The 25,998-nt window shown below is 34.2% G+C and overlaps 3 long non-coding RNA genes and 1 pseudogene across 3 annotated transcripts in view; 3 read left to right on the top strand and 1 right to left on the bottom strand.

Annotated features, from left to right (window-relative positions):
* Positions 1-25,998, top strand: part of LOC112213281 — a 136,500-nt gene that overhangs the window by 101,876 nt on the left and 8,626 nt on the right. The window lies entirely within an intron of this gene.
* LOC117151983 lies at positions 223-25,869 on the top strand. Its single transcript, XR_004462178.1, has 4 exons — positions 223-232; positions 7,852-7,862; positions 19,916-19,918; positions 25,466-25,869. It is a non-coding gene; the product is annotated as an uncharacterized LOC117151983 (long non-coding RNA).
* On the top strand, positions 1,222-1,341 carry LOC112213284 (annotated as a pseudogene).
* LOC117151986 lies at positions 17,522-25,468 on the bottom strand. The gene is made up of 2 exons (XR_004462181.1): positions 25,429-25,468; positions 17,522-19,983 (listed from the first exon to the last, which is right to left on the bottom strand). It is a non-coding gene; the product is annotated as an uncharacterized LOC117151986 (long non-coding RNA).

Genomic DNA, 25,998 nt, shown 5'->3' with positions numbered 1-25,998 from the left:
GTAAATTTGTTACTCAGGGTAAATTAATAAAGTTGAAAAGCGCGGTATCATCGATATCGGACACGTATTGTTATTTCCTTAAATTGTATCAATATTATCAGCAAATAAGTATCTTCTTACTTAATGTATATGACTTTTGAAACATTGAAAGATTATTATTACTCGTCTACTTCAATATTGATTAAGACATTTCCTTAATTGTGGTTAAACTCATGAAACATTTCCTACTTGTGTGAGAGACTTTAAATTGATTCGAAGTAGTATTTTACAGGAAACTGATGAAACTAATGAGTTAGATATTTATATAATTAAAACTCATTTGTATTTTTTAATTTTTTTACGAATATGTTAATTTTGACAGTACGATTTCGCTCTACACTTCCACTGCGTTAGATCAGTGCTGGGTCAAATTTATAGGAAAAATATTTTAAATATGAAGTAGTATTATAAAAAAATAAAATATCTTTATTTTCACAATGTGATGTATAAAATAAAATATTCTATCTTTGTATTGTAAATAGTGTAGCATCGTGGAATAATCGTAAGAAGAAACTCGCTAGGAGTACGAATTACGATGTAGATAGAAAGTGGAATTTACAATGGGCCATGTGGTCCTTCGGAAAAGTAGTTACTTGGAAAAGGCGCACGTGACCATCTCTGGTCATGGACAGCTGCGGAACACGTGCGTGTGGTGGAAGTACGAAAATTGTGATAAGGGGATGCTTGGTGGAGAAAGTCAGTTAGTCGTTGTTCATTAGTTGCGGGTTAGTTGCGAGTTGTCGATTGTAGTGAGTTGTGAGTTGTCACTCAGAAGTTGAATAATTGTACAAATTTAGTTATTTCAGTTGTATTACATTACTACATTAAGCTCTAATTAAATAATCATCGCTTTCCTGCTTCAATCGTTATAAATAAATCTATGAAATAAAGTCAATATAGAAGTATTATACGTATATATGGCGTTTCAAAGAATACAAAAATACATGTGTGATGATTTCCTGCGCGCAGCGGAAAAGAAGTTGAAAATGTAAAATGACATGTTTTACTCTTTGTTTTCGCGAAAATCAATTATGAAATTCCCTTTACTTGACTTTACAGTCCATTTTTTTGAAAACGAAGCCAGGCAAGATTTTGCATATCTTTTTTATATTCATACACATTTGTATGTTTTGTAAATATTTTTTTATGCGATAATATGAAATAATAAAACAAAATACCTCAGCTAACGTCCATACCGCGTTGAATGTACTCGTTCTCGTCCGATCACGAAAGTTTAAGCAGCGCTGGGCACGGATAGTACTTGGACGTGTGACCGCTTGGGAACTCCGTGTGGTGTTAGCATTTTTTATTTTGGAAAAAAATATATTTTTAACGCGACTGTCACCATGCATTGTGTCATTATCTCATACACGTACAAATAAATTAGCACACGTTTTCAAACTAAGAAGTCACGTTTCTTGATATGCTGAAATTTGATGGTATCAGATTGGTATACGAAACTGTCAGTCTAATTTTTGACTTCTGTTGCACTGAGAATCGAGTACCACCGAACAAAGTATCCGAGCACAAAGGATCCGGCTCGATCGACTGTCGTTACCTCTCGAGTGTATCCGTACTTGATACAATTTCAACGTCGATTTTCTTGAAAACGTAGCCTTGTATCAAAAATTGTCAATCCACATTTTCGATTTACTTTTGCACGAGAATCTTCTACTTTCGGCTTGTACCATGATTTTTGGTACACTCCAGTTTGAAAATACTTGTTTTTAATGTATATAAATAGAAGTACGAACTTCCTGATAAGTTGAATTCGCGAATCCTTACCACCTATATACTGCAAGAATACGAATGGCTTCGAGGACTAAGAAAGCTAACACTAGTGATGTAGAGTTTTCCTAGAAGTGAGAATAACTTCAACATGAATAAAAAAGAAAAATGAACGGATTATAGGTTGGGCTAGAGTAGCAGCCGGCCGAAACTAAATTTTCAAGCAATCTATTGACGTATGAAATGTTGCACTGTCTTATTCGTATGTTCATCACATACATAGTAATAATTAAAATCAGTAGACATACATCTAACCCATTAATCTAATCCAATCTACGGGTTTGACCCATTTATTTTTTTTTATTTATATTAAAGATGACTAGCACCAATGAGTTAAATTTAGATAAAAAATACAGTCACTCGTGTGCCAGAATTATAGAAAGAGTAGAAGGGTTGTATCTGTACATCGAATAAACAAGAAATAAAGCGGATATCCAGGAACAACTCATCAGCTATGGAATCCAAAAAACTAATTTTAACTTAAAAAAATGTTGCCTCTCTGCTTGTTTGTCTGTTCGTACTCGCATCACGTAAAAACTACTGAACAAATTTCGATCAGGGTTTCTCCGTTATATAGCGTAGTGTCTTGGAAAGAAAATTGGATATGTTTCATCTCGACCCGTTTTGTAGAAGCTGAGAAACAGCCTTGCATTTGAATTGTATCCGCTCCAATGTTTGATCGTCGAGCAACGATGGTTATTGTTTATGTCGTGTTTGTTCTGAAATCGAACCTTCTTCTAATTTAATATTTCTTACTGCGGAAAATAATTTAACTTTTAGTACAAAGAATATGTAGCTATTTCATTCATAGAAACTCATCTGCTTAAAAATTGTTCCGTATATTAGTTGTGCGTACCGAATATTTTACACACGCTAATAAGCTAAAAGTTAATTGTTAAATCAAATAAATTAAATTTATTCGAAGTTTTCTCAGGACGTTAACATATTTCGATAACATATTTCAAGTTCATTGAAATCGGTAAAGTGCGCTATTCTTTTCGAATAAAAATGCCAATAATATCGACTACGATTCACTAGCCGTTGTATTATAGAACACGGTTACAGCGTAAATCAAGAGCATTTCAAACTTTTCCTCGTTACTCTAACTCATGATGCTACGTGTTATTCTTCGTGCATTGTCCACGTGCACGTTATGCAGAAGATAACACGAGAATATTAATATCTTGTGTACTCTCTGAATGGGGTAGAGGTATCAATAATAAATGTTTACAAACATTCCATGAGGTACAACGACCGTACAGTAACACGAGAAAATTTACGAAGATGTAACATTAAAAGGAATAGCGCATATCTTTCAGTTTGAGCACAGTTGCTGTTCGCGTAAATGTTCTCATTTTCCTGTTATTATGTAGGCATACACGCAAAAGTTGAAAATATGGCGGAAAATCTACTTTAATAAAAGATAGAAAATATCAAACATCGTTAGTTTGCAGGTTCTTAGAAATAACATCATTTATGACAAGCACTAGAACAAATTCTGATAAATCCACTAATAATGAAAATATTTCGTATAGCAATTATAAAATGTAGACAAGACGTTAGTAAATAGGGGCGTTAAGATTAGGTGAGGAACACTTGCGTTTCTTTCAATGGATTTGTACAATTTATTGTTAATTTATTATTAAATACAACAAACAATAAAAATATAATATTATTGTATTAAACGGTGCAGTTCATTATTCGTTATGGGAATATTTTATACACATTAAAAAGTTATTGGTTCAGATGGAGTAACAGATTAAAAATAGCACGAATGCACCTAGTTATCCCAGTTTTTTGAAATAATATGGTCGTTTCTCCTCGACGAAATGATAGGTAAGAGTAATGAAATGAATCGAATCACGTGCCACTCGTAATTTCGATTCGAACCATATCTATATACAGACGTTTCGTTTATCGTGTCCGCGTTTAATATCTTCGTTACTTCTGCAGATACAGAAAAATGTACGAGTCAAAAGTTATTTGGATTAATACATATTATTGTGATTCGTGTTCTACCCCAGAGCCATTTTTTTCCGAATTTTCAAGGTCATCGACGATTTTCCAATAGCAGTAACATATTTTTATCATCGTACTATTGTAGCTAATAAAACATGGATTTCAGACATGTCATTGAAATAACCTAAAGTAAAAAATTCATGATAATTTGTAACGACATGAGAAATTAAGCATTTCCCACTCTTTCGCCCAAAATTATTGTCATTTTGCAAGCAATGTCCACTACTTTCGAGATTTTAATAAATTGTGTTCTTAAGTTCGTTTGATGACGCTTCGTTTATAAAGATTATAAACAGCATACGAATCGAAAAACACGCATAGTCGACTCAAGATATTAATCAAGATAATCGGTCGAAAGTTGTGCCATCTTATCCGTCTTGCTAACATCGACATGTGCAGTCGACCAACTTTGCGGTGACCTTCGTCCAGCGGGTCTATGGCGACGTATTCCCCTTGTGCGGAGGTAAAGAAGTTAGTCTCAGGATGGGCAGTGGTTTGACAACAGGGCGGTCCCGCCAGCTCAAAGATCCTTCGGGATATGACTTTATAATACTTTTCTAGCAAGCAAATGAACAGTGATCGATGTCTGACAAGACGAATCTTTACCAGGTGTCTGCTTCGCTGTATCATAAAGACACCGCGTTGCATTCTTTGACAGTTTTAGTAGCTGAAAATACCCATATCGACGAAGATTACAAATTACGAATTAAAAGAAAGATTAAAACTTCAAATATGCAAATTATCTGGTTTGTATGAAGATGCTTGTGTGTATTTTTACGTACGCAATACACAATAATGATTGTTACTGGGTAATTACTGTTTCATTGTTGGCAGTTAATAACAAAGTAATAGGATTCTTAGAGAGAATGATTCATCGAAACTATTCGTTTGTACTAATTATTCCATGGAAATCAATTGGTTCCAATTGATTAGCACGATCAGTTGCAACGATTCAGCTACCTAAGCGGTAAATGGGTCTATTTGCGACATATCACAATACATCAAACGTGTTTGGGGATACATTAATTCAGCGACTATGAAAATAGCTGTGTGATTGACCCGTGTAATATGGTTAATTCGCATGACGATATGGACCGTATGAAAATTCAAACGCGCACCGTCAATGGGGTTTAATGGGCCAAAACCGGAAAATAGCGATGTCATTGCATGCCAAAGTGCGCTTACTGCGGCGATTATGTCAATACTGGTATTGTATCATATGCTGCATGGTATATATTTATCAAATAGGGCAATTTTTTTATAAGACCGACTTTATCGGACCTGTAGTCTCATTTTTCACCCGTATAACGTTAAACAAAAGTTATAAGTCAAAGATTAAGAAATTGCTGGATAATTTGATAATTGAGAAACAATCGATGACTGATACGAAATATTAATATAGAAATGCACATATGTATATATATTTCTACATGATACGAAAGAAAAATTGTTTGACAAAGATCGAAACTATGCAACAAACTCTTTTTATTTAAGTATCCGTTTTGGAAGAAAACTAAATTTTCAAATAGTACAATGTACGAAGCGAAATATAATTCCATGTATAAATACACGCAAAAATCAGGCCTTCGAGTGTAGTTACGTTATAATAATGAGAGACAGTTTTATTGTAATATTTCTATATTATTTTGTGAAACCGAATTAGATACTTGACAGAAACTGATTTTATCTAAGACATTTGATTTTATCTAAGACATTCGTTAATCAAAATATTATATTTTCATTTCCACGAAATTATTATCAAGGATTATTTATAGATGTCTATCATAGATTCTTCCAATGAAATACAATTCACAACAAATTACGTCACGCGCGTGACAATTGGCCGCAAATCAAGCAGATAATAATCTATCGTTATAATCTACTATTAGATTGGAAACTACTTCATATTCTGGTAAACATTTGTATACAGGGTGTTCATTTGAAAATGTCCAATTATCTCGAGAACTACGCATTTAAAAAAAAATTTTTTGAAATAAAAACAATGCAACTTGTCTCTCACTTTTCAGCCCATTTTAAGGTAATTTGTAGGACAAATGGAAACCACACTTTTTTCTCATTCTTCGGGAAAAAAGAAGAAGTTTTATAAGAAAGACCTTTATCGGACTTTGTCTTAAAATGATATTTGTTCAACTTTTATCTGTACAACTTTTTTTATACACAAAACATCGGAATAAATGTGTTTAGAATGTCCTCACTTTTCCTAAAATTACCAAGATTTTGAAAACATTTTATAATGCTTCGTTATTTGTGTATTTAAAAGGTCTCGTGAAAAAGTCGAATTGTTAGTGATTGTACACTTTAATCACTTCCGCTGCTTTGGAAATAACAAAAACTGAAATAAATGTTTATCTGAACAAATACCTTTTAAGATGAAGTGCGATAAAGAAATGTTTTCTATACAAGTTTGTTCTCTTCTCTCGTAGAGTAAGAGGCTGTAAAGAAAAAATATGATCTCCATTTTAAAAGACCAAGTTGACCCTTGAATGACTTTAAAAAAGCTAAAAAATTAATAACGAGCAGCATGGTTGCGCTTCCTCCTCGAAACTTTTGTCTCAAACATTTTTTTCCTAAACTGCGTGGTTTTCGAGATAGTTGGACGTAAATTTTCCAAATGAACATCCTGTGAAAAATCCGGCGCATATGCATAGTACAACGTTCAGCGTCTATAGAAATTGATATATTCGATTCAAGAAATCCTCTATCACTTTTTTTAGATAGCCGGTAGTTATTTTGAATATTACGATGCAGTAGCAAACCTATGTAGAATATCAGTAGTAAAATATTTTACTTGTACTAGAACTTTTCGAATATTAAATTTTCTTTCGAGTTGGTATGACATTATTAGATATTCTAAAATATCAATACGCATTTTTAACAATTTTACGATTATTTCAACTGTTGTATGAAATTTTGTTATTCATATAACGATCTATAGACAGAACGTTAATAGCTAGTTATATTTTTTGACAAATTATTAAAATTTGCTACTAGTTGAAAAATATGCTACGTTTGTTTCTAAATGCGAGAATACGATATGCACAATGGTCTTGTAAGATTAAATCGTTTCTTTAAGCGATTTATGAAAATTTGGGAAAGATGCGATCGAAGAAGGTATACACGTATATGTACTTCAAATGCAATGTACTTAATGGACGAATAGCGAAACACTGTTTCATGGGTTTACCGTGAAAGCATTTTCGAAAGCCCCATTACGAGAACCGTAGCTTGAGTTCTCTCAAAAGCACCATTAATGGACCATAGTATATCTTCATTTCATTTAGGCTAGGTTTCCAGCAAAGCTACTATTCACAATGTATTTATTTGCAACATCTGCTTTACCTTTTTTTTAAATTTATAACAATTCTCTTAAACTATCCATCACGAAAGCATCCATCTTGAGTTATATTTACGTTGTTTCGTGTAGATATATATATAAATATATATATATAAATAAATATATATATAAAATATAATATAAAGCACAAATGATAACAAAGATTTTATAATGTATTTCCATATATTATTTTTGAAGTTTCATGGAATCATAATGATTAATAATTATTTAATCGTGTTGAAACTATCGCAGTGAATCTTATTATAAGTATATGTATATATGTATATTGCAGTAAGTAGCTCACACGGCAGGGACATTAAACAGTTTACCCAATGACCAGGGTAAGAGTAGTCTCGTTACCCTGTACAATTTTCGATATTATACTGCACGATACTGGCTCGAGGAAAAATCTTCTCCCTCGCGAGTTCGTGCGACTACTTCAAAATAGCGCATTCTCTAATATTAACCTCAAGGCGAAGGGCTGCAATCTTATTTTTACTGATGTCTGCATACTAGGGCGTTTAAGTGCACGCAGTTTTTTAAGGCTTTTGTGTTTTAAAAGATCCCCAAAAATTCTTAGATAGTCTTCCAAGTTTCTAGAATGTCGTCCGTTAGCTTTTAGTTGTCATACGTCGTCATAATTTTTTAAGTAAATCTAAATGTTTGGGAAAATTACTTAAAATTACTGGTTTTGAAAATGACCCTGTATGCAGATGGGTCTTAAAATATTTATCCTACAAATACCTAAAAATTGTAGAACCTACAAATATAGAAGATATTTAAAAAAGCATTACTAAACGACAAGTATCGATCAACCTGTATAAACAGCTTTACCAAATGTGGATCGAAAATTCAATTACTTTGAAGCGACCCTGTCTGTCAGAAACAAATGATTACGGTATAACATCTGCACCTTGATATTAGTTTTTATACTATGCATTATACATATACATGTGAAACCTTTCTACACAGTCCGAAATTCTTTCTCAAATTACATTAAATTTATTAAGCAATTTTTCACGCGGTAATCGTATTAACTTTGCAGAGAGCATACTGGCGGGTGCTATTCTACATATGTAATTCACTTTACTCTTATGAGTGATATCCAGTGAATCCAAGCTACTAGTTAAATAATCTAAAAGCAATTAAACAAATTATTCCTTAGCGTTATTTTCCAAATTCAATTAAATTACCATAATGTGGTGTCATTCTGATTATTTTATTTTCGGTTAACATTTTCGGTTTCTGTGTATGAAATATTTTTAAATTACTGAAATTCACACGGACCATTTAATAAGAAAAACTTATTTCGTTAATTGTATAGAAAAGAGGACACTTTGTCACTCGAATTAAATTTAGTTTCCATTTTCGCTTTGTTCTGGTAGATAGGTGGCCACATTTTTATATAGCGATCGATCTAAACTTGGCTCAGTAATGTTAATCATCTTTACATACATTCACGGGCGTACGTAGTGTCCGGATATATGGCCGCCAATCGGGGGCGTGCTTGGTCGTATATCCGGAAATGCGACTTTCCGAGAATTGGCCAACGTTATCCGACTGCTGTTCACTGTGCCGTGGGTGCATCAAGGGCAAGAGCGACAAGTAGGCAGTGCGAGCGAGACAGAATAGATAGAATGTAATAAGATACTGTAGAATTAGGTCATTTCTTATTCTCAATCACTTATTACATATGTGTGTAGTTCAATTAAAAATTGTGGGTCAAATATAGTTATGTTTGGTATCATTTTGATCGTTTGAACCTCGATAATTCGACTAAGGCCATCTCGTCACGATATTATAAAAAGTGGAACGTATTTTATTTTTCTTAAGTATTTTCTCATTATATCTTCAAATTCGAGACTATGTGTTCTATATGAGTACGAAACTACTGTACCACCAAACATATTCTGTGTATAACTCAAAAACTAAGGCCATTCGTGCATTTTTTGTTTTATTTACAGATTATTAAAAATGGTTTTAGGTTGGATTATATCCTCCCTTAAAGTTTTTAAAGCGCTACCGCCGGTTTCCCAATGTAGTGCAATCGTAACACAAATTGTATCGAAGCTTTTTGCGAATATCTTAGGTGCTAAGACCGAGTGGCGGTGTTCGTTCACGCTGCCAATAATCTTTCACACTGTTGACAATATATTTCAAGATTGTCAAAATCTGCTCTTTTCTGCATAATCACAACACTAAACAAATTCAGCATGTGGCATGGTTAGATTTACATTTAGCTCCATTGTTTGGTTCAGCTAGTTTTAAAGTGGAATTAAAAGTACTCGTAGTTGTTTGCTACTCTTTTCTCGCGATATTTTGTTTATTTAAATAGCTCGTTTCTATATAAAGTACATGCTCGCTTATCGGAAACTCCTTTATACGAACTAGTTTTTGTTTACCGTCGATAGCTGAGTTTCTATTATCCAAATTATGTTCACTTAACTTAATTATTTTCAGTTATACGAATGTATATTCTGAAATTATACAGAAGTTTTAGAGAATCTGCGTCGAAATTATTGCTTCACCTTAATTATCCTGTGTTAATTTCTATCATAGAGTCTCATAGCAGTAGCTAGTGGGGAGTAGCCTCTATTATCTAAACACATGGGTTGTCGAAAATATTTTGTCTTCTACGAACTTCTACGCTATTGAAGTTTTGAAAAATTGGAGATACCGATCACGCTGTATTAAACTAAATAATAATGGAAGAAAGGAATTTCAGTTTGTAGATTTTTAATTAATCTACTGCTTTACTCATCAAATATAGGATATTATTACAGCACATACAGCATTACAGCAATTTGACATTGTGAATTTTGGCCCGCATACTATGGTCGCGTTTTTCAATTATGAAAATATTTAAAATAATTGACTCTTTTGGATCAAGCCTTTTTATCGTCATAGGCACTCATAATTTTTTCGTTATTTAACATTATTCGTACTGTTTCTTAGTTGTTATAGTTAATTTCAGCACGTTAATTTTTAACGCGTCAAGGTGTAAGAAAGTTGATCTACGCTACAAATACTTGAAGCAAAATAAAATATGAGCATTAGGTAGCAAGGTTTCCAAACGTTCAGACTAAAAGAATAAGGATAGATCTAATTGATATTCATGATATTCTTATAACATTTAATCGCGAAATTAATTATACGTGATCACGTCTCGAACAGAGCATACCTTCGAAGAAACTGTAGGCCATTCCGTATGTAGTTTTACCGTATGGCCGTTCTGCTGGGCAGAACCATCGATCGCAGTTTCTCCAAAAGTGCCATTAGTGGGTTAGAAAGTGCTGCAGAGCTGTGTGGAAGAAGGTTGCTTCAGGGCCATTGCGATTTTGAAAACTTGGACGATTGCAATAACAATTCAAGGAAGCTACGGTATTATACCGAATAGTCTACTTCTGAAAGTAGTAGCAATGGCTTTTCGCCGAGCGGAAATTCGGACGGGCTTCATGAAGTAAATCGGGAATTTACACTGGCCAAGAATAATGGATAATACACGAGTAACTGAGAGGCGAAGTCGTTTGATAAATGGCTTTTTCATGAGTAAACAAGATAGCGGTTGGGAAATAAACCTTCGTGTAAAACATAAGACAATTATAAAATGGAAATTGCCGTAAATACATTCCTACGTAAGAAGAGCTTTCTACAGTCAAGAACAGAAATTGCATGTCATTGATTTAGTGGCAATAATTGGCTCATACATTTATTAACCGTTTGCAAACGAAATGAACACGTCGAAATAAAGTTTTAATACTTCGCGGTTTATGACTATACACCACACAATAATTGTACATTAAAGTTGGTAATTAGCGCAAATATCATCGAAATACGATTAATGTTAAAAGATTCAATATGCAATATCGATTAAAAGAATCTCGCTGAATTTTCTGTTTCCTGCATATGTCTTTCTCCACGGCCAGCAATCGATCATTTTCCTGGCATGATATTATTAACTTTCTATTAGATAACGTTCACACTTGATAAATTTTTGTTCAAATAATTATTTAGAGAGTCATTTGTTATTTAAGAGTTGAAATGAAAAACCAAAGTAAATTGTTTGTTATTTGGCAAGTATAAACACACTACTTAATATAGTGAAATTAATTGTTATTTACAAATAGAATTCTATTTTTTATTATTAGCGCAGCCAGAATAAAATACTATTATTTCATTTCGATAATTATTTGTTTACTGTAGCAGTGTGTACATAAATATTTCATTTGCCGATTTTCATGCAGTTGTAAGAAATTTCAAAGTGCAAAATTGTATACAATGCACGTGATACGAAAAAATATATAGAATGGGCAATATATAATACTTTTTATAATACATTTAAAATTTTTTAAATCGCGCTCTCAAAAATATGCAGTTGCATAAAGATCGGCAGTCTACTTATGACACATGCGCATGTCAGGCAATAGCCGTATCGTATAGTATATATATATGTGCGTGTTTTCAATTTTTTCGAAAGATGGACTCACGCCACTTGCAAAATAAACGGTCCATACGTCGGTCCATACATCATAACGCGGTTCGGATCATCTACCGAGTATCCGCCAACGAAATTTAATTTCTCAATTTGCGTTACTTTCCGACAGCTATTCTCACGAGCGGGTCAAGAGAGTCTTATGGCTACTATGCTTCTTCTAAGCGATATGAAATTTGTTTTTTCTTGAAACTCGTCAGTTGTCGTGCATGTAGAAGCGATTATATTATATTTTGAATGGAGTTTCGTTATTTGTCCATCCAAACAATGAAGGAAAGCTTGATAGAATTGAAAAACGGAGAAGATGATGGTATTTCTCAAGAGGAGTGTAATATGTCATTTCTTGTATGCAATCGATGCGCCAGCTGGCATTTGGCGTTTCATACGTCGTATATGAGCGAAAGCACTGGTTATGAATACATCAGCGAATGTTTTGTAATGACGCACAATGCTCATACATGTATAAGAATGAAAGAGCTTTTGAGCGCACGTTGTGTAAGAGAGTGTCGCTAACGCAGTGCGAAAGAGCTCGTTCCCTTTATCCTTTAGTCTCTTTCCCCTTGTCGTTTAACGCGTCTTAAACGTTTACATTCCCGCTTCTCGCCGACCTGCCGCGTCACACTGCTACGCTTTACTTAAATACGTGCTTTCCACCATGCAGACGCGCCTTTATTAGAATCAAATCATTGGTAATAGGATAGCGTTGTGAATCAACGCAAACACTGTATGCTCCTTGTTACGTTGCTTCATTTTTCTAGAACGTATTATAAAACTGGACTTGTTGAAGGTCAGAGAATTTGCATAATATCAATGTTTGAAAGCTGCTCCGAGAACAAAAAGTTCACAAATTCCTACGCTGTGCAAATAAATTTACAATTCTAATTACATTAACACATGTCGACGGTTCTGACGCGAGAACCTCAGCTGGTGCCGTCTACGATTTCCATAAGTCCATGGCTGATTGTCGCGAGGTTCTGCTATTAAAACGAGAGTGAATTTAAAAGTATCGCTCTGCCATACCATGTTTATAACCACTTGTCCTATCCGACGAATTTCCGTTGCGAAAATAATTCGTTTCTTCTATACAGCTGCGGCAACTGAAAACTATCTGCCTCCTGTCGCATCTTCTGCCTTCGATTCTTCTGAATCCGTGGTCAAGAAACTGCAAATGACTTTTCCCACTCATACACTTTCTATATGTATATAACTTTATATCCCAAGAAAAGAAGCTCAAAGTATTGAAACACTGGAAGCTATACAACCTATTTCGTAGCGAACTGAATCCAACAAATTAACGAACAACTTGTATTCTTTGATCAATAGGATATTAACAGTATTGTGCAATTATATTATAAAATTATATCAATTCCCATTGCCTGACTGTTTATTTTCAGCAAACAATATTCTCGAAACCGTTGAATGATAACTAAGCGGCAACTGAATAAAATTTGCGAAATGGTGTGAATTCACGTCAGCGGTGACTAGTAACATGGAGTACAAAAAATCGTTGTGTAAAATCTGCGATCGATTGATCATATAGTCGCTGGATAATTGTTGTCTTTTGAAACAGGAAAACTATATTCAAGAACCATAGCAAATGGCCACAAAATTATATCGAAATGTCACCAATATCGAATTTATTAATCTCTGTTAAGCTGTCCACTTAATTTTTTCTTAAACCCAAATGAACGAATAGGTTTACCTGCAAATTTTTCAGAATCTACATGGAGCAACCGACGTGGCACGTATACGACATCGCATTTCTTTAATTAAAGTTAATTTTGTAAAAAGGAAATAGTTGGTTATGGAATATATGAAGAATTCTAATTTTAACGTATTTATTTTTGCTAAATAATTTTTTCACATTTGACGCATTTCATTTTATAATTGTTAATTCTAGAAATAAAATGTCGCAACTTTATTAAATTTTTCAACGACATTACATGTTTTGTATAAAATTTTACTACCATATTTTTCACAGTGATACTGTTATGCAATTTATAAAGTACAGTCTACTTGACACTATAACATTTATTAAATGAACTTGTATATCCGTTCTGATATTTTCTTTGCACTGATACTTTACTTTATAATTTACATTAAACAGAACGCTGCGAATAGCGGCGAAACTGTCAGGTCTGTCACTTCGCTTAACTATGTCTGTCACTTTAATATTCTATTTTTGTATTGCAATTATTTATATTACCACTGATTATTGTTATTATTATACTCCCATAGTATCACACCATGTTCACTAACAAACTTCAATCAACTAACATAAATGGCTAAAAACCACCTTACAATTTTTCAAAATGTGTTCGCACATATAATAAGTTGAAATAAAATGCTGTTTTGCTTTTACCGTTACAAGGAGTGAGGTTACAACTTATTGTCAGTTGGCCATAACATTAAAGGGATGATACTATTAAAAGTTGAAACTCTGAATGATGAATATGAACATGATACTCTGAAAATTTTTACTTGCATCACTATGATTCGCAAACTATCGCTTTTAAATATGTACATTATCGAATTTGACGAATTTATATTAATTTTATAGGAATATTTGCCAAGAGAAGAAGTTTCATATTTTACTAGAATTGAAATATTGTAAATAATTATAGCATGATACACACGCACATACTGATTCATTTAGCTGCAGTTACACTTGGTATTTACTGTAATCGTTCTGTTTTCGCATTAGAATCCTTGTCCCCTCGTACACGTAATTACACACAATTGCTGGTTACAATTTGCCAACCTGAATTCACTCTATTATCACATTTACGCAAACCCAATTTAATTACTTTTAATAACAAATGATGAATAACATAAGAGACACTACAATCAATGTCAGCTGTTACTGCCGCATCTACAAATTTACGAATAAACTATGAATTGTTGTAATATACACATACAGCGTGTCTCGCGCAATTAACCATTGCGTTGTATGTTGTAGATTTCTGCGTGGTTTGTATATATTCTTATGCATTGATGCAGTTGCAAAGTGCATTCTACATGTAAAAATATTGAGTTATGTGATTCAATTATTAAAATATTTCTACTCTCTTGGTCAAATAGATGAATAAGGATTCTCTTACATACATATCCCTGAGTATGAATAGTACTTTAGCTATACAGAACATTCAACATCACCCTCTTCATTACACTTTCCATCGCATAAATCTTCGTGTCATTCCCCAGCAGTAATATGTCAGCTTGCTGTTTGCACGTTTGCAGTTGACACTACAGGATGTCACAAAATATGTGAAAAGACATTTCTAGAATTGATTCGAGACATCGAAACAACGAAGAAAGTTTATGTAAAAAGATATTATTTAAACATCATTTTTCAAATTGTAAACATCATTTTACACTAGAAATACATGTGGCGAATAGTTGCCTTAAGTCAGTGAATTACTATCGTCCTTTGTTCTGTATCTTCAGAGTTAGAAACACGAAACATGGGTGAAACAGAAAGCAAAATTCATCAGCTGGTTCATCGATAGTATTTCCATGGAAAAATTCAATTATTTATAACTAGAAAAATAGAGTTTAATCAACGTTTTGTACACAAATTATTTTCCTTATAAAGATGTCCAATTTTAAGCAGATTAATAGTTGATCGACATTGGCAAATAATACTTGTAATACGCTAATACGCATAAAAAACTCGTGTATTTCGCACACTTTAAGCTCGATAAATGCCTGCAGATATGTTACATAAAGTTAAGCGCAGCTTTCAATTTCGGTACATCTATTTTTACTATTCTCTCGTATTATCAATGTTTTGGATCAGTTTTATTATTTATTATTATTAATAGTAAAGAATTAAAGTCAGTTTTATAACCGACTCGGTATTAAAACATTTGCTATTTCATATTAAGCCATTGGTATCCTTATTTATACTCTGTTAATGAAAATGCCAATTTTTCGTGCATCGAGTAAAACAGTTAAAATTATATCAATAGACTGTAATGGAATTTTTAATATAAATTTTATTTATGTTTAAAATTGCGCAAATATAATTTTAAGTAACGGATCTTTTATATTACGATATTTACTCCTTCGAATAAAATATCACATTTAAACGCATTTTGTAGTATTGAAAACGATGAAAATATTTTTATCTATCAGCTTTACCATTAAGTTTCATGAAAAAAACACTAGGTAATGTACACGAATTATGTACATCTAAAAATTGTTCAAACTACAGTAGAGCGCCCTCGTCCAAACATTAATATCCGAACGTTTTATTATCGGAACATGATATTTCCCAGTAACGGATGTCTTATTATTTATTTTATTTAGAGTCGCATAATTAATAAAATTCATAACAAGAATATACAAAAAAAGAACAAAATGTAAAATATAATAAAACAAGTTACAAACTCACTTAATAGTATATATCAATACATTTTGAACATAAATCATATACAGTACAACGATATACAATGATAGCAAGATGCAGTACAATTAACCTAAACTTAAATTAATAGGATACAGTGTATGTTACAATTAAGTTAATAGCCTACAATGTCATAATTGCTGATACAAACTAATATCCTTGAGAAAGTGAAGGAGATTTAATTAGGCATGTTTGAATATCATCTGGAAGATCAAACTTTGTTTTGTGTTGGGGAAAGTTACTACGATTTATGAAGATGATCTGCAGACAAAATACAGCTACAGTGTTTACACTTGTGTGGTTCATTTTCAGTTATAAGACGAGAGCGTGTCAGGTTAGTATGACCAATTCTAAATCTGGTCTTGCTCTTTCTTACTAAAAAGTTCTGGACTTTTATCCAATACGTTTGTACGTATTTTATATATGTTGGATGAAAGTGTATACTTTCAAAAATCGTATTCAACATTTATTTATTTAAATATTTGTTTCAACTTTAATTATTTAAGCATTAGGATGTGGACAGTGACCGTTGAGGCTATTCAAACGAGTAGACAAAGTTCCAATTGTGACATTTTTAGATCCCAACTGTAAGTCATGAATTGATCATTAATAATGAATTGATAGATTCTCCCCTTCATTCGATTGAGTGAATTCTGATTGTAAGAATTTAGTATGAAACTAATAGCGTTCTAACCATCGAAACCAAACGTGACATAATTAGAAAGTGTTGTAAGTGCAATAGAATTAGCAAAAACACACATTTTTACAGATATTAAGAAACAAAAACATGATATTGAAAATTGTCCAAAGCACGTAGATTCCGCAGATGCTGGCAACACTAGAAAAACCTTCAATATGCTAATGTAATGAAATGGCTTCATTGCGACAAAGACGATAACAATGACGATATTATGCAAATGAAAACAGCGAACAAAAGTGGTAATAGAGAGGTGGTTTTTTACGGCGAAGCAATCGTGGCATTCGGAAAAAAACTTCGATAGTTCGAAACACAAAAAGGGTGCAACTCTATTATTACGTTGAAAAAATTGTTTGATTTAGCAGTCGAAAAATGACGAGGCCCATAAATAATCTGAATGAAACTTAATCTTAACCTACAATTCAAATCGCTACGCTCTTTAAACGACGCGTGCGATTATCTGAAAGAGGAAATTGGTTCGAACCCGGACGACTACCAAGTCCCTAGTGTGTGCTTTGCGAAAGTGAAACAGATTCCTTGTTTGACTCTCCCGCTAGTACAGAGGCTTCTACTTCAGAGTGCCATTGAATTTAAAACGTCGATGTGGTTGGTCGCTTGTGTAAATGTCTATCCTTCTACATCCGTTTCTATCGTTAAAATGATTCCCCTTAATTTGCCCAATTTCTCCATTTTCAAATTTCCCTGGTTCCTGCCTTTCTTTTCCGCCGTTTTTTCTTTCCGCCCTCTCCCTTTTCCTGTTTTTTCATTGGTGGTGATCTACCTTTCTTTCTTGTCATTTGCGGTTTTTTCAAGTTCTCTTTTCCTGCTTTGTCTCTTTCCCGGTCTTCGTCCTCTTTCCCTTTTCCCTTAAAGGCTTCAATTAATGAGCATTCGCCTTTAACACTGTACCGTCCTATCCTGTTCCGTCGAGGTCGATCTTCCTCTCCTTTTTGAATCTTTTATTTTGCTCATTAGTCCTTCTGCTCTCACCTAGCGCTTTCTGTTGCTTTTGGTTCTTTGATTTCTTGCGTGTCCATCAAGTGTCGAAGGGTACTGATACGATGAACCGCGATCCAGCAGCCCTGTTTTCCCTCGATAGGTGTCGCTGCTTCCTGTGACCCACACGATCGTCATCCAGTAGATCCGAGTTTTCGCTCTAACCTCAAATCCCTTTGTCTTTTAGCTTCTACTAGGTGTCTTTCCACCTTCCACCTGTCCTCTCTCATTTCGCTACTCCGTGTCTTTGTCTCCCCCTGTCTAGAATTTCTCCCGTCTGTCTTTGAACCAGCTTCAGAGCTTCTCTTGTCTATTTCTAACACTTAATCGCCTTTTCATATTCACACTCTTGCAATTACGCGCTGTTCTCATTTCTCACATAACGCTACTCCCTATAAATCTATATTAATGTGGTATAAGTTATACTTTGGTGATTGCTGTTGCGTGGACGTAACTTCACTCTACCGGCCAGTATTTGCCGACGTGTCATGCACAGGGTGCGAAGAAAGTAAGTTTAAAGAGGATCCTACATCAAATTCAATTCATTTCAAAATCAAAGTTTAATCTTTTTTATTATAGCATACTGTGCTCATCGCGAGAAACAACAGTCTGAAAGGCACCATGGGTCGCAAATGATCCCTTCTGCCGGTCAACGATGTTAAAGTTTTAGTAATTTTCAAACTGATTTTTAATTCACAATGAATTAACATTAATGAATTAATGAATTAAATTTTTTGTTTGCAAATTTACATATAATTCTTCGCTCAGGCTTCTTTTCCATCAACGATTATTCTCATAGATATCCGTAATCGTAAAAGAAACGCATATTTATTTTTGCTCGTAGGCGACAAAAAGTATACTAAATTTGACACTACTGTTTTAACTAAATTTTAAGCTACTGAACGATATCTTTCACTCTGCGAAGAAAGAAGTGGAGCAGTGCCGAATCTGCAAAGCGAGGTGGTCCATGGGAAGCGATTCATCCTGTTCACGATAATATAAACGTTTCATTGAAAAATTGGCGAACCGATCGACTATGAGTCGGAGTGAGAGCAATCATGCGTGGAATAGATAGAGTAGGCACGTGTGCTTTAACTTGGTGTAATTTGCTATAGAGTCACGAATCTAAAAGTCGCAAATATACGCACTTGTTATCGATGTAGGCACATAATTGCTACCCATTCTTGATTAAATGCCTCGAATTATTGCGTACGCTTTATCGCGAGCACGAAATGAAATTCTGGCGTTTGTTGATCGAGGATGCTACTGCATTCGTAACACGGTCGAAAAAGCATAGTTGCAGCATAAGTATCATTCAATGGGAAAGTCCCACCGAGTGACATATCTATTTGGAGTGTTTAAACGCGGCGAATGTTGTAAAAATGTAAGTTCGCTCTCGTATTCGCCACATTGTCGTATGATGGATTCGATGTCACCTATTCTATGTAAATTCATTAGTAAATGCGCACGAGGAATGGCAATAATTAATCTTCTTTAGGAATGCGGGATCGATTTAATCTTTGATATGGATTTAAATGTCGCAATATTAATTCTTGATCACGAAATTACTAATTTAGTCGCTGAAAATCATATTATCACGCAACCTTTTCTGCACGTAAAGATCTTCCATTATTTCAGTATTCTGATATATCTGTAATTTCCTACTGCTTCGTCGATGGCGCGTTATTTTCCCACAAAAAGTAAATGCAAATAAATATTTTTATGCCAATAAAGCCAGTTAACGAATTATTAAAACTTTAACGTTGTTGACCGGGAGAAGGAATCATTTGCAGCCTATGGTTTTTTTTAGAAGCTTTTTTCTTCATCCATCCGGTACTGTAAAATCATACTATCTTATTTACACTTACTTCCTTCACACCCTATACATGTCATACAGATCTAATTTTTAACGTTATTATGCAAGTGATTTAAGACCGCAGACTTGATTTTTATCTGTTAAAATATTTCTATAGCTTTTATTCCTCTCAAACAATTACTAAAAGCGTGATGTTTTGCAAATATTTACAAAATTTACAATGACCTTCTGTTTCTACTGTTAAGATAACTTGAATATCGTAAAAAACGTATAAAACGAATAACGAAGAAAGGTGTGTACATAAGTACGTTGTCAGACATATGTGCAATGCGCGAGACACACGTGAGATCCACTTCGAGAGACGATGGTACTCCTAAAAGTAATGAAAAAGATTCACATAAACACATGCTGTATCTGTATTCCTTTGGAAGGTATAACGAATTTTCCGTTTTCATTTCGCGTTATCGAATTACTTTCACGGAAGATGCTCAAAATGACCACCTTTCATTTCAAGGCCAACCTGTAGACGTGTTTTTATGGACCCGGTTGATACTCGAACAATTCCTGGTGTTCGCCGAATTTCTTTATAATCTTGTCCTATTTTGAACCTTATTTATTTTCAACGTTTTTAATAGGTTTGCACTGCTAGCAAAATTCGATGTATCTCATAAGCGAAAACAAATAGAGCATGTGTTTATATGAGTGATAGATCGTTGGATAATGCGAGTGACGTAATTAACGTGAATCCGAAAAAATCACTTGATTGATTCTCTTGAAATATATAAAATCGAATACACGTAATATGTGAATATATTTTGTCAATCTACAAACAATCTATAAACAAATTAATAGCGAAGAAATGAGATTAAAATGAACGAAAAGTTTAATGGAATTTTAACCTTTTGTTCTTGCGATGAATATATTTTAATAAATACGCGAATGGAAATGCTCGACGAAAATAAAACAAATTCGTATCTTAATATACAACCTCATGATTTTATAACCTCCGGTGAATACGATGCATCTGAAACATGTCTGAAATCCGTCGAGCGAGCAGTTCTTCAATCAAGTGGTATGAAAATTCCATTGATTGATGAAACATGCAAATTCGTTACACGCAAGGACGTGTTGTCGCATATGCATACAACGGACAAAATTTTCCAGTAGTTTGAGCAAAGAATGAATTATATTGGAAACTTTAGATTTAGAGATTATCCCGCTTTCTTAAATAATTTACATACAGCTCTTTTTTTTATCGAGTCCAAAAAAAGCCCCTTATAAAGAATTATGTACCATGGGGGGTACGTTAGCTTTCCCCAGTTACTATTTTTCCGAGCGCATGAGATTTTAAACGACAGTTTAATTTAAGTTAGAAGAAAATTTAAACGTGCAAATTACTGTGCACTTTTTAAGAAAATAAACGCGTTTCAATATCTGGTTCGTAAAGTAAGGGTTTCGTGTTCAGTGGCGGGTACAGATTGTGTTTTCTCAAATTCTTCGTTAGGCCAGCTCTATGAGAATTAAAGAATTGCAAGGGACTCTTCCAGACTATTTGATTTAAATCCTGTTTTTTCAGAAAAGTGGTAGCGATCAAAGGACAAACTCTCGTGAGTTTAACCTTTATTTGCGAATCGTGGTTTATTATTATCTTTAAAATAATATACAATATTCAAATTACATTCGTGCTTAAGCGATTCACGAAAATCATGTTTTAATTAATTTGATTACACAGTATATCCATTTGTGATGGAATCCAAAAATTATTTACGCATTTTTGCTTAAATTCGTTATATTTTCTTTTAATTTCGAGAATACAGAAGTTACGATAGTCTTTGTATCTATTTTTGAATTATGCGGGAAGAGAAGAACGCTAATCAGTAGAAATTTTAATGTTACGATTCCATCATTTATGATATATAATATTAATGCATTCTGCAGAAAATACGTAAAATGTATTTGGAATGCTTCTTTTCCTCGAGACTGTCAATTCTTTGCAGATGTAAGCTGATTTTACAGAAATTGGTCTTGTAGTTTTGCTTCCATCGGTATATGTTATATGTAAGTCATCATTTAATAAAAAATTGCACATTTTGTGCATGTTTCCAATTTCAATATTTATACGAATCGAGGCAATGACAGTATTATGATCAGAAAAATAGATATTTAAGTGATTACGAGTGTGTAATATTCCCTTTATTCATACATTGTTTCATGAGCCTTCCTTTTAAGTTCACTTTCCTTATTTTTAGATGGTTAAAAGTGTTTTACTGTACGATTAATTTTCGTAGTAGTGTTAGAGGGCTTTGGTCAGGAAGCTATTACACAAATATGTAGTATGATCCCTAATAAGTGAAAGTTTTGGCTTTAACAGAATGTTTGTTGGTGCACTGATACGATCATTAAGAACAGCGCCTATTGCTGAATGTTGTATCTTTTTTCAACTTCTTAATGTTATTAATATCGATGAGAATGGAAAGTAATTGGAAAGATATATTACGGTTAGCCATAATTTTTCATCGGCGGAGCTAATCTCTTCAATTGCATTAAACTTCCTATCCGCGTTTTCCGGTTTTTGATTATACGTGTCATTCCCAGATTAGCAAAAATAAACCAACGTAGGGGCCCAGCTAGATATTTTCTACTTTTTCAATAAGTTGGTGTAATCTATTTTTGGTGTTTTTGTCTTTGAGTGGGTGATATTTATTTTTGATATTCATAAAGGCTTTTGTAAGAGCAGTGTATTCGTTAGTAACAATGATACAATTTAATCGAACGTAGTTTGTCAAAATTCTGTTTCGGCTCCTCGTTGCTTCGACATAAGGATGATCTCTGCTTTCTGTAGCAGTTTCAAACTTAGTATCAGAGAACATCTGGTCTTCGCTATCAAGATTGTCTGCAGAGATCTCAGAAGATACAGATAAGAGTCTTTCGTTGCAACGTGCTCCAGTTGTCCGGTTGTCGCAGATTCCGAAAAACCACGGGAGTGTTTGTGACGCCGTTTGTCGTTAATATTATTATTACTGTTATTGTTAATGACGGAGTTGGAGGCTGAAACATTGTCATATGAAGCAATAAGATTGTCGACAGCTATATCTTGAGACCTGTTGTTAGTAATACATTATCTTGCTACGTGATTTTTCTTTTACGAAGAGAACTTTGTCCGTAGATGTAAACGTGTATACGATATTGTATGTATTGTATACACGTTTGTATTGTATGCATGTATGTAAAAATTCTGGGATTTTTTATACATCTCCTAGAATGACATATATCGCGTGGCTTAAAACTTAACGCTCTAACAGCCGCATATTTCGCCATTACGGCCAATCGCGAACGCTTTTCACTCAGTCTATTATCGCATAATTACCATCATGATTGAATTAATTATTGAATTAATTATCATCGTTACTGAATCTTTATCATGCTATTTTTATTTATTTTCTACACTTACGCGTTATAGAAATAAAGAAATCGGGGTTACAATCATTTGCTGACCAATCACTTTCCCTGGATCATTAGACTCACAAAGTGCCGGTCTTTTCAACGCATTTATAGATCGTTTCGCTTGATTAAATTAAAAAGAAAAAAGAAAGAATAATTTCACGTAAACACGACGGCGGCCAACAACACAACATCACGTTTACGCGACGCTGCCGTCAAAGTGTTAAAACATAACTGAAGCTAGGTTCCTGTATAGCTGCTGTTAAGCAAGTAAGCTTAGAGGTAATTTTGATGTTTCTTTATGCAAAAAGGTTTTCGATATATTCGTTCCAGATGCATGACGTAACATTTAAAAGTATAGTTCTCTGTGAAAACCCGATGTCTTATTGCGACATTGGTATCCCTGGAAACAATTGAAGACTGTTTAGAGAGAAGTTGATGCTCTGTTCGTTTACTGTCCAGATATATCCACACGCGGTCGTTAGAAATTCGAGGAATGAAACGGCTGGCCACCAAAAGCTCCTTCAATACTACCGGCAATGATTACTGCTTCTCTGCTAGGATACACGTTAAGTATATTGGCGGATATTATCGGGTATTCTTTGCTTACCTCGAGACTCCTGTACCCAAAGGTTCAGATATACTTTCCTGAACTAGCTTTAGCGAACAGCATGATAAAAATACTAAATATTTGGAAATTTCTTTCAATATGCAACACACAGAAATGTGCACGACTGCTCGGAAGGAACTCTGACGTACAGTTGGGAAGGAATTCAGCCTCCTGACATAATTTTGAAATCCTTCCGATCTGCGTGTTATATTAGATAGTTGAAAGTAACGTTCTATAATCATATTAAGATACGTATAGTTTTCATTTCGACATGTAGAGTATCACCAAACCGATTTCGTATAGAGTTCAATTTTCGAAAAATCGAGTTTGGAAATCAAGTATACTTGAGTAATCAATAAGAGGTTATTCTACGTATGAAATTAAGTCGAAGATGTAGAACAAATTCTTCGTTTCGGTGATACAAAGGAAAACCAGCTGAAATTTAATTGTAGAAATTTCATGTCTATAATAAAACATGGTATGGGTATGGAGGTGCACAAGGCCTTTATAAAACTTGAAAGTTTACATTCTATCGATGATTCGATAGAATGATATATAGAGGGTGTGCCGAAAATCATGATACAAGCCGAAAGAGGGTGATTCCTCGTGTAAAAGCAAGTCGAAAACATCAATTTTCGACAATTTGTCAAGCACTCGTGCACTTGAGAGGTAACGAACAGGTTAGACAGGTTTCTTCACTCTTACGCACCCTGTCAAGTGGTACAGATCGGAAAGGGCTGTTGTTCCCTCTTCAAATCAAGTTGAAACGTAGAATGATAATTTTCGATGCGAGGCTTAGTTTTCGAGAAAATCAATTACAAAGTTCCGTCCATTTGACCCTCGTTACTTTTCAAGTGCACGCGTACCTACATGACGGAACTTCACAGTCCATTGCCTGGGAAACGAAGCCAGACAAAATTTTACAGATCTGGGTGCATGTATAAAGATATCGTTTATTCTCGTACATATTTCTGTGTTTTTTTAAATATTTTTCTATTCGACAATATCAAATAACAAAACCGATTGCTTTAGTCAACGCTCATACCGCGCTTAATGCACTCGTTCTCGTCAAAAGTAAATTACTGAAGCGTCCTGTTTTGCGACCAAGTTTTCAGGACAGAAAAAATAAAAAAAAAAACAAAATCATATAAAAGCTCCGCTCCCCAGCGGCTTAAACCCAAAAATTGTATTAAACACAAAAAAATGTAAAGCGCCGACACATAATATAGTATGGCTACGTCGTACCGCCGCGTATCGGTACCTTTGCTTAACACATCATTATCAAAATTCACAGTTTATTGTGAATACCAAAATGTATTTGAAATTGTATCTTGGGTTAAATAAACATCATTAAATGCACTCGTTCTCGTCCGATCACGAAAGTTTAAGCAGCGCTGGGCGCGGATAGTACTTAGACGGGTGACCGCTTGAGAACCCCGTGTGATGTTGCCCTTTTTTGCTTTTCCAATCTTTTTTACTTTTCTGAATAATCTATGATCGTATCCAGGGAAGGAGAAATATATTTTTAGCATTACACGACTGTCACCATACGTTGTATCATTCTTTCATACACGTACAAAGAAACTGGCACACGTTTTAAAACTGAAAGAAATAACGTCTCTTGGTATGCAGAAATTTTATGATGCTAGATTAATATCAAAAGTTATTATTTTACATTTTCGACTTACTTTTGTACGAGGAATCACATCCTTTTGGCTTACACCACGATTTTCGGTATACCCTGCATGTACTATCGTATGTATGTACTTACACAGCACAACAAAAATAGAATATTAATCCGTAGTGTAGTATCGTGGACAAAAAGGCCAAAGAGATATCGAGTAAACCATAAACAATGCCGCGAGAGCCGAGGCGTCGTCGGGTCCATCAATGTGTCGTCGGTCCTTCAATTGAATAGTTTCGTAGAAAAGGCCTACATGACCTTGGCCACGAGTGTTTGCGGAACACGTGCGTGGTGGGCCTAAGAAAAGACAAAGGGATGCTAGGACAGTCAGTGTCAGTGGAGAAGTCAGAGAGTGTGAATCGAGAAGTCAGAAAGTGCGAGTTGCGTTGTCGATATAGTGTTGCTAGCGTTGTGTGAGAGTGTCTTCCGCATGAGAGAGAGAGAGAGAGAGAGAGAGAGAGAGAGAGAGAGAGAGAGAGCGTTGGATCCGTTGTGACGAGAGTTGCGAGTTAACTATTGAGTTGTCTAGAACCATCGTTCTTCTGTTTAATCAACATGTGTACAATCCATTTATTGTAAATAAATCATCAATAATAATAATATTTTATTCCCGATACTACAGTAGGGTTGCTGGAAAGTGCTTGCAACAGAGG

This window comes from Bombus impatiens, unplaced genomic scaffold (genome assembly GCF_000188095.3).
Source record: "Bombus impatiens unplaced genomic scaffold, BIMP_2.2 scf_0577, whole genome shotgun sequence".
In the NCBI taxonomy this organism is placed as follows: Eukaryota; Metazoa; Arthropoda; class Insecta; order Hymenoptera; family Apidae; genus Bombus; species Bombus impatiens.
The sequence above is the reverse complement of the archived record's forward strand: the minus strand, read 5'-3'. Positions and strand labels throughout refer to the sequence as shown.